The sequence below is a fragment of the Podarcis pityusensis genome (assembly GCF_964106645.2).
Source record: "Podarcis pityusensis genome assembly, chromosome: 8".
Lineage (NCBI taxonomy): Eukaryota > Metazoa > Chordata > Lepidosauria > Squamata > Lacertidae > Podarcis > Podarcis pityusensis.
The window spans coordinates 35,236,834-35,249,880 of record NC_138033.1 but is presented as its reverse complement, the minus strand read 5'-3'; the positions used below and the strand labels follow the sequence as shown (position 1 = coordinate 35,249,880).

At 51.4% G+C, this 13,047-nt stretch overlaps 1 long non-coding RNA gene across 1 annotated transcript; it reads right to left on the bottom strand.

Moving 5' to 3' along the window:
* Positions 1–324: 324 nt before the first annotated feature.
* LOC308482987 lies at positions 325–4,165 on the bottom strand. The gene is made up of 3 exons (XR_013989536.1): positions 4,006–4,165; positions 3,075–3,195; positions 325–1,653 (listed from the first exon to the last, which is right to left on the bottom strand). It is a non-coding gene; the product is annotated as an uncharacterized lncRNA (long non-coding RNA).
* Between the last annotated feature and the right edge of the window lie 8,882 nt (positions 4,166–13,047).

The following is a 13,047-nucleotide window of genomic DNA, read 5'->3' as shown; positions in this document are numbered from 1 at the left end:
CTCCCTTGGCCAATAAAGCGAGATGAGCGCCGCAACCCCAGAGTTGTTCAAGACTGGACCTAAAGGTCAGGGGTCCCTTTACCTTTACCTTTATCTATGGGCGTGACACCAAAGTAAGTGTTCAGAAGACTGTGGGCACTTAAAATTCGTAGGCACCTTCTGTGCTTAAAAAAAAGAAGAAGACCAGAACTAGGCAAGCTCGAAGGGATGACACCAAGGATCATGAATGCCATTTATTGAAGGCCACCTAAATAACTTTCTGTTAAGGGGCAGCCTACAAATGCTGTTAGTGACTAAATGAATGAATGAATGAATCGAATCGAATAAATTGAAAAAAAATCTTTATTATTTTAAGCTTATATTCCATCTTTCTTCTTTCAAACTTCCATAAACATAGGAAAGTTTAAGCTAATGTCAGTCAGCAGGAAGAATTGCAGCCTAACAGAACAAAAGTTCTTCTTGACTGAGGCTGTTGCCTGGCTTCCTTCAGGAGGGACTTTGCCAAGCATGGAAAAGGTCCTGCTCCAAGAAGTCTTCAGCTTAATTTCTGTAGCAGCAGCAGAAGAAGAAGAAGAAGGAGGGGGAAGACCCCCTTTGAGAGCTGCTTTGGACCCTGCAGATACTTGCAGGGAAGAAATGTGGGAGGGGAGGAAGCCAGGAAGGGCCAAGGAAGCAAGGAGGCATCAATAGCCCAGCGATGGCAGTGGCATTGAATATATATGACGGTCGTAAATACAGCTTGCTTGCCAGTTGCTATTGATGGTTTCATACATAATCTGGTGTTAGCTAATATTATGAATGAATTCAAAAAGTCCAAAGTGCAAATGGTGAAGAAGGGACCCTCAAAGACTCTGCCGTTATTCTGCTCCTTCCATGACCATGTCTGTGTCCGCAGTTCAGTTTTAAAGCAGTGTTGACCATGGTCTAACGATTGTGGTTTCCAGCCCAAGCAATTCTGCGAAATGTCACTGAATAAAGAGTGAGGCATTTCTTAGTAGGCCACAAACTACAATTCCCGGATTTTGGGGAGGAGATTGGGAAACATATACGGTAGCATTAACTAGCCTATATATGTAATCTGATGGGCACGTCTATATTTGAAGGGTTGTTGGAGGAGATACATCTCCTTAAACCTATTCCAGTTAAAGATTATTATTTATTACATTTATATACTACCTTTCCTCAGAAGACTCTAAAAGAACCTTTAAAAAAGAAAGGAGCAGAGGCCTTGTAGTTGCCCATCCCCATTTACCACCTAGGTCACAGCCTGTCCCACAATGGTGAGATGCATTGTATTTCCAGTTAAACTATAACAGTTATATCTTAATTTACATGTATACATATTCATTATGCAAATTGATATCCTCTTCTTTGATGTTGCATTTCTGACAGTGCATAAGTGGCCACAGCTACACTGTTTTCAGTGCTGTTTAAATGCTTATAGATGTTTGCTTGTGAATGGCAAAAAAGCAGAAGGAAGCAGAGAAGCTGGAAATGAGGATAGCGGCTCTTTGTCTTCCTTCCTGTTCAGCGGAGGTTCTTCCTTTGGTTCTCCAAAATTATGGTTTAATTTCTCTCAGCTGTGACATTAATTTTTTCACCCATGACATCCTGGGATTAGCACAGACACGCCTACCGATCTTTGTAACAAACCTGTAGAGAAAAGGCAAAATAACTTGGTTTAGAAACGATCTCTTGGCGTATGCCTCCTGTAATCATATTTCCCTTCCTCTTGTGTAGAAGATCTACTAGCTGTTGGAAGTGCAGGAATCCACAGGGCCAGCCCTAGATGTGATTTCACATCCTGAAGTACGCAAAATCTCACCTGTTCCCCACTGACTGGCCGCTGTTTAATCCATTTATTTTTTTGTCATTTTTATATAATAACAAAATGACATATATAAACAACAGAACAAAGCAACATCAATTTACATAACAGAACAAACTGCATTTTTTCATTACAGTTGAATCCTATTTGAACAAAAATGGGATAGTATCTTCCACGACACCTGAAGCAGCAGGCCAGATCAGGGGGCACAGTGACAGGACAGGGCAGGTGGAAACACAGTGGGATGGCTGGGGGACACAATTAAAGCAGGCCAGCGTGATACTAACAGCAGCAGAACCTAAAAGAGCAGTACTGAAAAAGAAACTGAAGCAAATGATTTAAAAGCCTGGGAAATCTTGTGCTCGCTTCGGCAGCACATATACTAAAAGCCTGGGAAATCTTTTTAAAAGAAACACCCCTAAAGGTATTTGCCAAGCTTTGAAATGACACAAAAACAGGCACTTTCCTGGGGGGAAGCCACCAACCCCACCACTGAGAAGGCTCTTTCTCCACAGCCAGAGATTTCCACACATGGTCCCATCCTCCATCCAGACAATCAAGAAGCCTGGTCCCTGTTCAATGGCAAGTTCATTCCAGACACAAAGAAGATGCAAAGTGGGGCTGGAGAGGGCCTTGGTCTAGGAAATGTCCTGAGGGCTGGAGAAAGAGGCCTGGAGGGTTGCACTTGAACCTTGGGTTGAGGTTCCTCATCCTTGCAATAGTTGACAGAGGGGGTACATATGGAGGCAGGTGGACCCACTTTTATCCATTGTGGGGACAGCAGTGCTTATCCTCCTTTTCTCTGTGTTTTGGCTGTTCTTCCTCTCCAACTCTTACCTTCTCCCCTGCCCCCAAACCCTTGTTCATCTCTCTCTCTCTCTCTCTCTCTCTCTCTCTCTCTCTCTCTCTGTCTCTCTCTGAAATTGACAGATTTGTCCATCCTTTCACTGGGGCCAACTCTTCCCATCAAGTCCTAGAAAAGCAGCTCAGAGGAACCTCTGGAACTCTCAGAGGCTGCTTTTTACTTGTTATTTCCCCCCAAACCTCCACTTGCCTGGTCTCATCACAAATGGTTCAACAAATGCTCCGACTGCAGCTCAACACAAATTTGAGAAACTTCATGAAATGCCATTTAATGGAATGAGAAATGATTTTTCTGACACCCTCATCCCAGTCAAGGCCACCTAGGTGTCCTTATTTGAATGTTAGGAGAACACATAATTGCTGAGTGGCGTTCTGTACTCACACAACAGCATCCAAGCGGCAATCACTGGGAGTCCTGTAGTAATTCTGCACTCTGTTGCGGGGAATTTGTCCTCCCATCCTATATCCCTCACAACAGTCTGACGGAATCCGAGGACGCAGTGCTGAAGGTGGTGGGGGAAGAGGAGAGAAGAGAGGGACATTATTTTGACCATTATTATAACACAACACTCATATTTACTGTCATTGAGGCACGTAGCCTGATCTCATGCATGTCTACTCAGCAATTCTTCTTTGCATATTCAGAGGTGCTTTCCTTCTAAGGACAGAGGATAGCTGTCTGGTAGCAGAGTCACTTTGATACTGGAATGTTAGCCAGGAAGTGCAAGATGAAACAGGCGTGCTGTGAGCTACCAAAGCAAACCTCCTAAAGGCATTTTCTATACACACAGCACGTTGGAGAGGAAGCAGTTAGAAGGAACGCTGATTCAGTTACACTTGAGGTTGCTGGCTTTGCAGTCCCTGTCGCTGTGCTAAAATTTAACAGATGCTTCATGGACACTTGACGGCAGGTGACCATGTTCACCTCCATGCTGTGAAAAGCTCCATCTTTCCATTGAGTGCTGTTAGCAATGCACTGATCCCTCCTGCCTCTAATCAGTTGGCAAACACCACCTGCATGTTTGACCCTAGCTGGGGCATGGTCTACTCTCTTGCTCACTGCAGCTCTATGAGACAGAGGTCCCTTCTCCTTCTCTAGCACTCATGCACACCAATGTATGAGCACTAAGCCACCATTCAACACCTGCTTGCCAAGAATCTGATAGCTGAGATTCTTTAACTGGAGATGCCAGGACCTCAGCCTGCGATCTGCTGGGTTTCCCCAGTGCAAAAGACTCTGGGGCTTTATAGTTCTTAAATATTATAGCAAGCACACACATATACATAATAAGAGGAAAGTGCCACGTGCTCACCTTCTGTGTATTGATAAGAGAGAGTCAGGATGAGGGCGATCAGGAATGCGGTCTTCAGATTGCCCATGGTTGGCTTCTTCGCAAGGTCTGGAGCTTTCTTCTGTCCTGCTATCTTTCTAGAAGCTGGAGAGTGTGTCCTTGGGTACGAAGCTGTGTGAATATATACACTTCCATCCCCAGTGTGGATTTCCCTAGGATTCTACCCGTGTATTTCCACCCACATATCTTTCCAGAGAAACTCGTAAAATGTCAAGCGTAATTCCACGAGAGGTGGGTCTCACTTCTCCTTTCGAGAGAAAGGCACCCACAGCTCAAATCCAAGCATTTGCGACGCGCGACTAAAGCTTCAGTTTGCAGAAGTGAAACCAGACCGGCACATCTTTACTTCAGAAGAGGGGGATCTGGAATTTTGTTTGCTACTCAGTGCGGTGGACCAGGTCAGAGAAGGTGTGATGGCCTGGGATTCCGATTCTGAGAGTGAACCGGAGGAATCCCAGCCGGCACAGGAGTCCCCGCCTCCAGGGCCGGCTGAACTGGGGCAAGGCCTAGATTCTGAGGAGCCTGCACCTGTGCCAGATCCTCAGGAGCAGGCACCAGGTGAAACCATTCTGGCCCCAGAGGTGCTTGAGGACTCAGTGTCTACAGGTGAGCCTTCCCCGGGGCCCAGTAACCCTTCGGCCTCTCCTGAACTGCAGAGGCTTAGGGCAGAGAGGCGAAGGGAACTGGTTTCTCCCAGGAGGAGTGCTCGCCTTAAGGCCAGGAGAGGCGGGGCTCCTGGGGGCCGGGACCGCCCCTGGCCTTAGAGAAGATAAAGGGCAGTCAGCCCGGTCCCAGGTTGCGGGAGCAACGTCGTCATTGAAGAGCTGTTTTGGCCAGCATCCAGTCCTGTTCCTCCAGTGTTCCTGTTCCCCGCCCGGCTACCTGCTTCTGATCTTCGAGTGTTCCTGTCCCCGCCCGGCTCCCTGTTTCGGACCTCACCTCGCACTTTGTGGACTATCTCCAGGCTAGTGACTTAGGACTGAACTTTGACTACGGTAACAGTAACCTTCCCCCCGGGACCAGCACAGTTTGCTCCCGCCACACCCGCACTCCCCCTTTGTTGGGGTGCGTTCGGGAACAGCCAGAGGCCATGGTTGACCAGGCAGCTGCGCTGGTGGCATTGGCCCAGGAGAACCAGGCCTTGACCCACACCGTTCAGCAGTTAAGCGATGTGGTTGCGGCGCTTCAGCAACGGTTGGAAACCTTTACAGATCATGGGGCCGACGCCCCAGCTCCAGGCAAGTACCCAGTGGCTTTGCCAGAGAAATTTGATGGGACCCTGGCCAGTTTTCCCATGTTCTTCGCCCAGGCCAAGTTGTATATTCAGGGGCGAGCCCGGAACTTCCCTGACGACCGCACCAAGGTGCACTTTCTGATCAGTTTGTTAAAGGACCAGGCGGCCAAGTGGGCTTTGCCACTGCTCCGGCAAGACTCTCCTTTGTTAACGGACTATGTGGGATTTTGTAACCACTTAGAGACTGTGTTTGGCAACCCTCTGAAGGAGAGCCAAGCCAATCGGGCGATTCGTCAGTTGAGACAGGACAAGTCCACAGCCGCCGCCTACGCCACAGAATTTCGGCTGTTGGCACAAGACTTGTCTTGGAATGACTCTGCACTACGGGACCAGTATCTGGAGGGACTGTCGGACGAGATACTGGACCAGTTGGCCATGATGGAGCGTCCCACCACGCTGGACGCCCTCATTCAGCGGAGCCTGCAGATAGACGATCGGTTGGAGGACCGTCGCCAGGCCCGGGACCGCCAGCACCCCCGGCTCCTAGCGCCCATCCTTCCCAACAGGTCCACGCCCACAGCCGAGTTGCCAGTCGAGCCAACGCAGCTCGGGGCTGTGCGACCTCGCCTCTCCCCCTCGGAGAAGACGCGGCGTCGGGAGGGAAACCTGTGTCTTTACTGCGGTGGGAGTGGACATTACGCCCGTTCCTGTCCCAGGAAAATGCCAGTCGCAGGAAAACCACCAACCTCTGTAGCCGAAGGCCCTAGCAACGTGGGGTCCCAAACCATGCAAGAGGGGCCCTCACCAGTGGAGTTGCGACATCTCATGGTTCCAGTGCGTCTCTACCCTCCAGGTGGGCCCTGGATTCTTACCCACGCTCTGGTAGATTCGGGGGCAACCCGCTCCTATATGGACGCTGCCTTTGCCGCTCATCATCAGGTGCCACTTCAGAACAAGCCAGAACCGGTACAGGTGGAGGCAATCGACGGACGGCTCCTGCGTTCGGGTGCCGTCACTCGGGAGACCCAGCCCTTGGTCCTGTGTCTCCAGCAGCACCGGGAGGTGCGAACTTTGGACATTGCCTCCATGCCCCGGTTCCCCCTGGTGCTTGGAATGGACTGGTTGGAGGCTCACAATGTTCAGATTGACTGGGTTAATTGGACTGTGCACTTCCCAGACCCATGCCCCCATGCTCGGTCCGAGATGCTAGCAGCCGCACCCACTGAGGAGGCAGCACCCACGCTCCCAGCCGTGTACCGGGACTACCAAGACGTGTTCGAGGAACGGGGGGCAGACCAGCTGCCGCCGCATCGGTCTTTTGACTGCGGCATAGACCTCCAGCCCGGAGCGCCCCTGCCGGTGAGTCGCTTATACTCTCTAACAGAGCCAGAGCGCGAAGCTTTGCAGGACTTCCTGCACAAGAACCTGGAGCGTGGGTTCATTAGGCCTTCTACCTCACCCACCGCTGCGCCAGTACTCTTCGTTAAGAAGAAATGTGGGGAGCTTCGCCTTTGCCATGATTACCGGGCCCTGAACAAAATTACCATCCCGGACCGGTACCCCTTGCCCCTTATTTCGGAGTTGCTGGAGCGGGTGCAAGGGGCGCAGATGTTCACCAAGCTTGACCTCCGGGGGGCCTACAATTTAATTAGGATCCGAGCCGGGGATGAGTGGAAGACAGCATTCGGGACCCGGTACGGGCAGTTCGAATACCTGGTTATGCCCTTCGGATTGTGCAACGCGCCCGCTGTGTTCCAACGGTACATCAACCACGTGTTCCAGGACTTGCTGGACAAGTACATGGTGGTGTACCTGGATGACATTTTGATTTTCTCCCGTGACCCGGCTCGCCACGAGGGTCATGTCCGGACCGTGCTGCAGCGCTTGCGGGAGCACCGCCTGTATGCGAAGCTCAGCAAGTGCGAGTTCCATCAGCAGACAGTGGATTTTCTGGGTCACCGACTCTCTCCAGATGGGGTGCAGATGGATCCTGGGAAGGTGGCAGCGGTTCGGGAATGGGCGGCACCTCGGAACCGCAAGGACCTACAGCGTTTCCTGGGGTTCGCCAACTATTACCGGACCTTCATTGCGGGTTACGCTCGTCGCACTACCCCATTGACCCGGCTACTGCGCCCCAAGACGCCGTTTTCCTGGGACAGCGAGGCAGAGGAGGCGTTTCAAGGGTTGAAGGCCTGTTTCCAGAGAGCGCCGATCTTGCAACATCCGGATCCTTCTCGACCCTTTGTGGTAGAGACTGACGCCTCCAGTACGGCTCTCGGTGCCGTCTTGTCTCAGCAGTACGGACCTGATGCGCCACTCTTACCCTGCGCCTTTTATTCCCGCCAGCTCCTGCCGGCGGAGCGTAACTATACTGTATGGGAGCGGGAACTACTGGCCATCAAGGTGGCTTTTGAGGTCTGGCGCCACCATCTTGAGGGGGCACGACACCCGGTGGAGGTGAGAACCGACCACCGGAACCTGGAGTACCTCCAGACCACCCGCAAGCTGAACCAAAGGCAGATCCGGTGGGCGTTGTTCTTTTCCCGGTTCCAGTTCCGGATCCGCTACATCCCTAGCTCCCAAAACCAGAAGGCGGATGCCCTGTCCCGGAAACCTGAAGACAACACAGACACGGTACAGCAGGCAGTACCCACCACGATCCTACCACCGGCTGCATTCCTGGCCACCCAGGAGGCTGAGCCACTGCAGGCTCGGGTGCGGGAACAGCAGCGGGTCGACGCTTGGGCCCAGGAACGACTCCAGGAACTGGCCGAAGGGTCATGCCCTCAGTATCCGGGGCTGGTCCTGCATCAGGGCCTTCTGCTGCACCACGGGCGCCTGTACATCCCGCCAGGGCCGCTGCGGGCTGAGGTTCTCCGGATGACCCATGATGCTCCAGCAGCAGGGCACTTTGGGCGGTATCGGACCACCCATCTGGTAAGCCGTGAGTTTTGGTGGCCCCGTCTGAAGGCTGACGTGGCTCGCTACGTCGCTGGTTGTGATGTCTGCCGGCGGGCCAAGGGGCCTACCGGGCGACCCCCCGGCCTTCTTCAGCCGTTGCCGGTTCCACCACGTCCTTGGCACACGGTTTCTCTGGACTTTGTAGTGGAGCTACCCCCGTCTCGTGGCTGCACCTGCCTTCTAGTTTTCTCTGACCATTTCACGAAGATGGTGCACTGTGCCCCCTGCCCATCCGTACCCTCAGCTAAGGAAACCGCTCAGCTGTACCTTCAGCATGTCTTCCGCCTGCATGGCCTACCTGAGCGTGTGGTGTCCGACCGTGGCGTTCAGTTCACGTCCCGGTTTTGGCGTGCTTTGCACCAGGCCCTCGGAACAGAGGTCTGTCTCTCATCTGCCTACCACCCACAGACTGATGGCCAGACGGAACGGGCGAACGCGGTGCTGGAACAGTACCTCCGGTGCTACTGCAGCTACCAGCAGGATGACTGGGTCGACCACCTAGCATTGGCGGAGTTCGCTTACAACAACGCGGTGAATGCATCCACCCAGCAGACCCCGTTCCAGGCCAGTTACGGTTTTCATCCACGGTTGTTTCCGGATGTGCTGCCGGCATCTGCGGTCCCTGCGGTGACAGAGTGGCTTCAGGAGCTCCAGTCCCAGCAACAGCTGTTGATGGAGCAGCTGTGCCAGGCCAAGGAGGCGTACAAGGTCCAGGCCGACCACCACCGCCAGGTGGGGCCGGAACTCCACGTCGGTGACCTGGTATGGCTCTCCACTCGCCACCTCCACCCTTCTCGACCTTCGCGGAAGCTGGACGCCCGTTTCACCGGCCCGTTCCCTATCGTGAACCAGGTCTCGCCTGTGGCATTCCGTCTCCAGTTGCCCGCAACCCTGAAGGTTCACCCGGTATTCCACAGGTCCCTTCTGAGTCCGGTGGCCCCACCCGACGAGTTCCACCCGGACCGTCCCCGACCGCAGCCAGTTTTGGTTCAGGGAGAGCCTGAGTACGAGGTGGAACGCATTCTGGACTCCCGATACCGCAGGGGAAAGCTGCAGTATCTCATTGACTGGAAGGGGTATGGGCCGGAGGACCGTTCCTGGGAACCAGCGGCCAACGTCCACGCGCCTGCCTGCCTCCGAGAGTTCCATGCGGCGTACCCCAGCAAGCCGGGTCCAGACCCTCGATTAAGGGGGGGGCCTGGGAGGGGGGATGGTGTGATGGCCTGGGATTCCGATTCTGAGAGTGAACCGGAGGAATCCCAGCCGGCACAGGAGTCCCCGCCTCCAGGGCCGGCTGAACTGGGGCAAGGCCTAGATTCTGAGGAGCCTGCACCTGTGCCAGATCCTCAGGAGCAGGCACCAGGTGAAACCATTCTGGCCCCAGAGGTGCTTGAGGACTCAGTGTCTACAGGTGAGCCTTCCCCGGGGCCCAGTAACCCTTCGGCCTCTCCTGAACTGCAGAGGCTTAGGGCAGAGAGGCGAAGGGAACTGGTTTCTCCCAGGAGGAGTGCTCGCCTTAAGGCCAGGAGAGGCGGGGCTCCTGGGGGCCGGGACCGCCCCTGGCCTTAGAGAAGATAAAGGGCAGTCAGCCCGGTCCCAGGTTGCGGGAGCAACGTCGTCATTGAAGAGCTGTTTTGGCCAGCATCCAGTCCTGTTCCTCCAGTGTTCCTGTTCCCCGCCCGGCTACCTGCTTCTGATCTTCGAGTGTTCCTGTCCCCGCCCGGCTCCCTGTTTCGGACCTCACCTCGCACTTTGTGGACTATCTCCAGGCTAGTGACTTAGGACTGAACTTTGACTACGGTAACAGTAACCTTCCCCCCGGGACCAGCACAGAAGGCAGGTTGGGGGAACTGCAAGGGAAAGGCCATAGCTCAGCCACAGAGCATCTGCTTTTCACACAGAGAGTCCCATGTTCAATCCCCAGATAGGACTGCTATCTGAAATCCTGGAGAGCCACTGCCAGTCCATGCAGGCAGTACTGAACTGGATAGACTAATGTTCTAACTCTGTACAGGGCAGCTTCCTGTGATTCCCGTTGCTAAACAAGAGGCTGGTGTCATATCTTTCAGGCTAAGCAGATATACCATACCTTTTAATAACATTTCATAGATGAAAATAGGGACATGCTTTATAATGCCCCTGTATTCATAACAACCATCGCTGCCGGAACTCCCGGATTATTATGAATTGCTAGATAAGGCTGAATAATCTACACTATCCTACACTGCAGTGGCACTGCATACATTTAAAAGCAATGGGGGAATTCCCCCCCCCCTTCTGGTTAAAGAACAAAACAACAGTCCACCAGTATTGCTACCATATAGCAGTTCTGGTTGTCCAATGATTGGCTTTCACCTAGTTGATGGATTTGCTCATGTTTACATATTTCAGGCATAATAGAGGTTTTTGGAGTGCATTTTAAGGAACCTAAGAGCTACTGTATGCTTTTCTTTTTGAAGCTGGGTGCAAAAGCACCATGACTTAAGTGGTGAAAGACAGTAGACAAGGCTGGATCAGACCAAAGGCCCGTCTAGCCCAGAATCCAGTTCTCAGAGTGGCCAACCAGATGCCTATTGGAAGCCCACAAGCAAGACATGAACACACAAATGATGCAACGAAATATTTGTGAATGGGGCACAGATATTTAACTGACTGAATTTTGCAGCAGTAATGATGGAAGCAGCAAACGGCCCCTACTTTGATGCTTATTTCAAGAGAAGTCTGTTTGTTCACTGAAACATGAGCACATGTGAGAAGGTCTTTAAAAACCGAGCTGTCATATGCAGCCATTGGGGGTCCAAACTGTGACTTACTATTCATCGGGAAGCAGACCATCCTCACGGCTTATTTAAGAGTCAACTAGAAGCACCGTGTTAGTGAATAAGTTAGAAGCTGTCAGGTTTTTGAGCCACTGGGTCTCCTTTTGCTTTTCCAGTATACTCTTTAAGTATATGCCCTCTTTTCTACACCCTCCACCTTCATCCACACACCTTCATGCCCCCCTCCCCAGCCCTTCTTTACTAGTTTCCTGACCAGCTCCAGGGACCAGATAGAAGCCTGACCGGAGGATGGGGCACGAATGACAAGGCTGGATAGGAAGCTGTCTTGTACAGAGTCAGACCACTGGTCCCTGTAGTTCAGTATTGCCTACACTGAACAGCAGCCGCTTTCCAGGATTTTATAACAGGGCCATTCCCAGCCCTACCTGGAGATGTCAGGGATTGAACCAGGGACCTTTTGCATGTAAAGCAGATACTGTATCCACTAGGCTAGAGCCCATTTGCAGGGAAGAAGGAGAATAAAGAGCTAAACACTCCTTCCCACCTGCCCATCTTCTTGCACAATGAGAATACTCTCCCCCCCCCCCTTCAATGTTACCGTGGAAAACATGAGTTCAGAAATGTTCATTTGCTCCTGCCACCACAGGGGTCAAAACAATGCTTTCACATGCAGGCAGTCCCAGGCATCCCCATACCCAGTTTAAAAACCAAATAGCCAAAAACCAGATCTCTTCCCTCAGACCTTGGTGAGCTGATGCCATCAGGACTAGTCCTCCTGAACAGGGATAGAAGGATCCATCCATTTTGGTTCTCTCGGTTTTTCATTTTTTCCAACCTTAAGTTTAGCTCTTCACACTTTTGCAGCAATTTGTGGGTGTGTTTATAAACTCACGAAAATTCTTCAGCGTTTCAGTACAAATTGACCTAACAGATTTTCGCATGCAGTTTTGACTGATGTGCAAATGTGTGCAAGCAATGTCTCCTAATATAATGCATTTCTGAGTGTTATTTTCACTTATATATTCATTTTTATGCACGCTTTCGCCATGGCTATGCATTTTTGTAAACACTGCTTGGCTGGAGAATTGCATTGTAAAATTCAGGTATGGATGGATTTCAAAAGATGCCGGTGTTTCAGTTCTCATTCTTTTGGAAAGTCTGAATGTGATAGATCTGTCTTTAAATGTGAACTGAATCCCCTACCCACATCTCTACTACTGAGCATGTAGAGGGTAGACCTTGTGCGCTCCAGCGAACCTGGAGATGTAGTTCCCAGCAGGAAACAGCAGGGGGAGATGGAGGCCTTTGAGGAGAAGTGGAGAGAGTCAACTCTCACTTTTTCAGGTGCGAATGTCTAGCCTATTTTGGAGGAGGAGGAGCAACTCCTGTTGCCACAGACAGGAGGATGCACTTATGCAGCAGAGGCCAAGGCAGGGCCCTCCAGAGGTTATGGACTATGATTCTCAACATAGGAAGCTGCCTATGTAAAAACACCAACCCTGCAAACAAATTTTAATTGACACAATCAACCTAACTATAACTAAACCCAATGTTTTTTGTCCATGGGTCTCCTTCAGTGATCTATTATAAGCAATCTATACAATGTGTAACATATACAAAGAATGCACCAGTTCAATATTCTCCATACTTGGTTCATATTCATGATACAAAGTTGTTTTACATAACTGCTGCACCCTCCCTGTGGAAAACCCTCCTTTCACATGTCAAGGAGATAAAGAACTACATCACTTTCAGAAGACATCTGAAGGCAGCCCTGTATCGGGAAGTTTTTAATGTTTGATATTTTGCTATGTTTTATATACTGTATTTTTTGCTCTATAAGACTCACTTTTTCCCTCCTAAAAAGTAAGGGGAAATGTGTGTGCATCTTATGGAGCGAATGCAGGCTGCGCAGCTATCCCAGAAGCCAGAACAGCAAGAGGGATCACTGCTTTCGCTGCGCAGCGATCCCTCTTGTTGTTCTTGCTTCTGAGATTCAGAATATTTTTTTTCTTGTTTTCCTCCTCC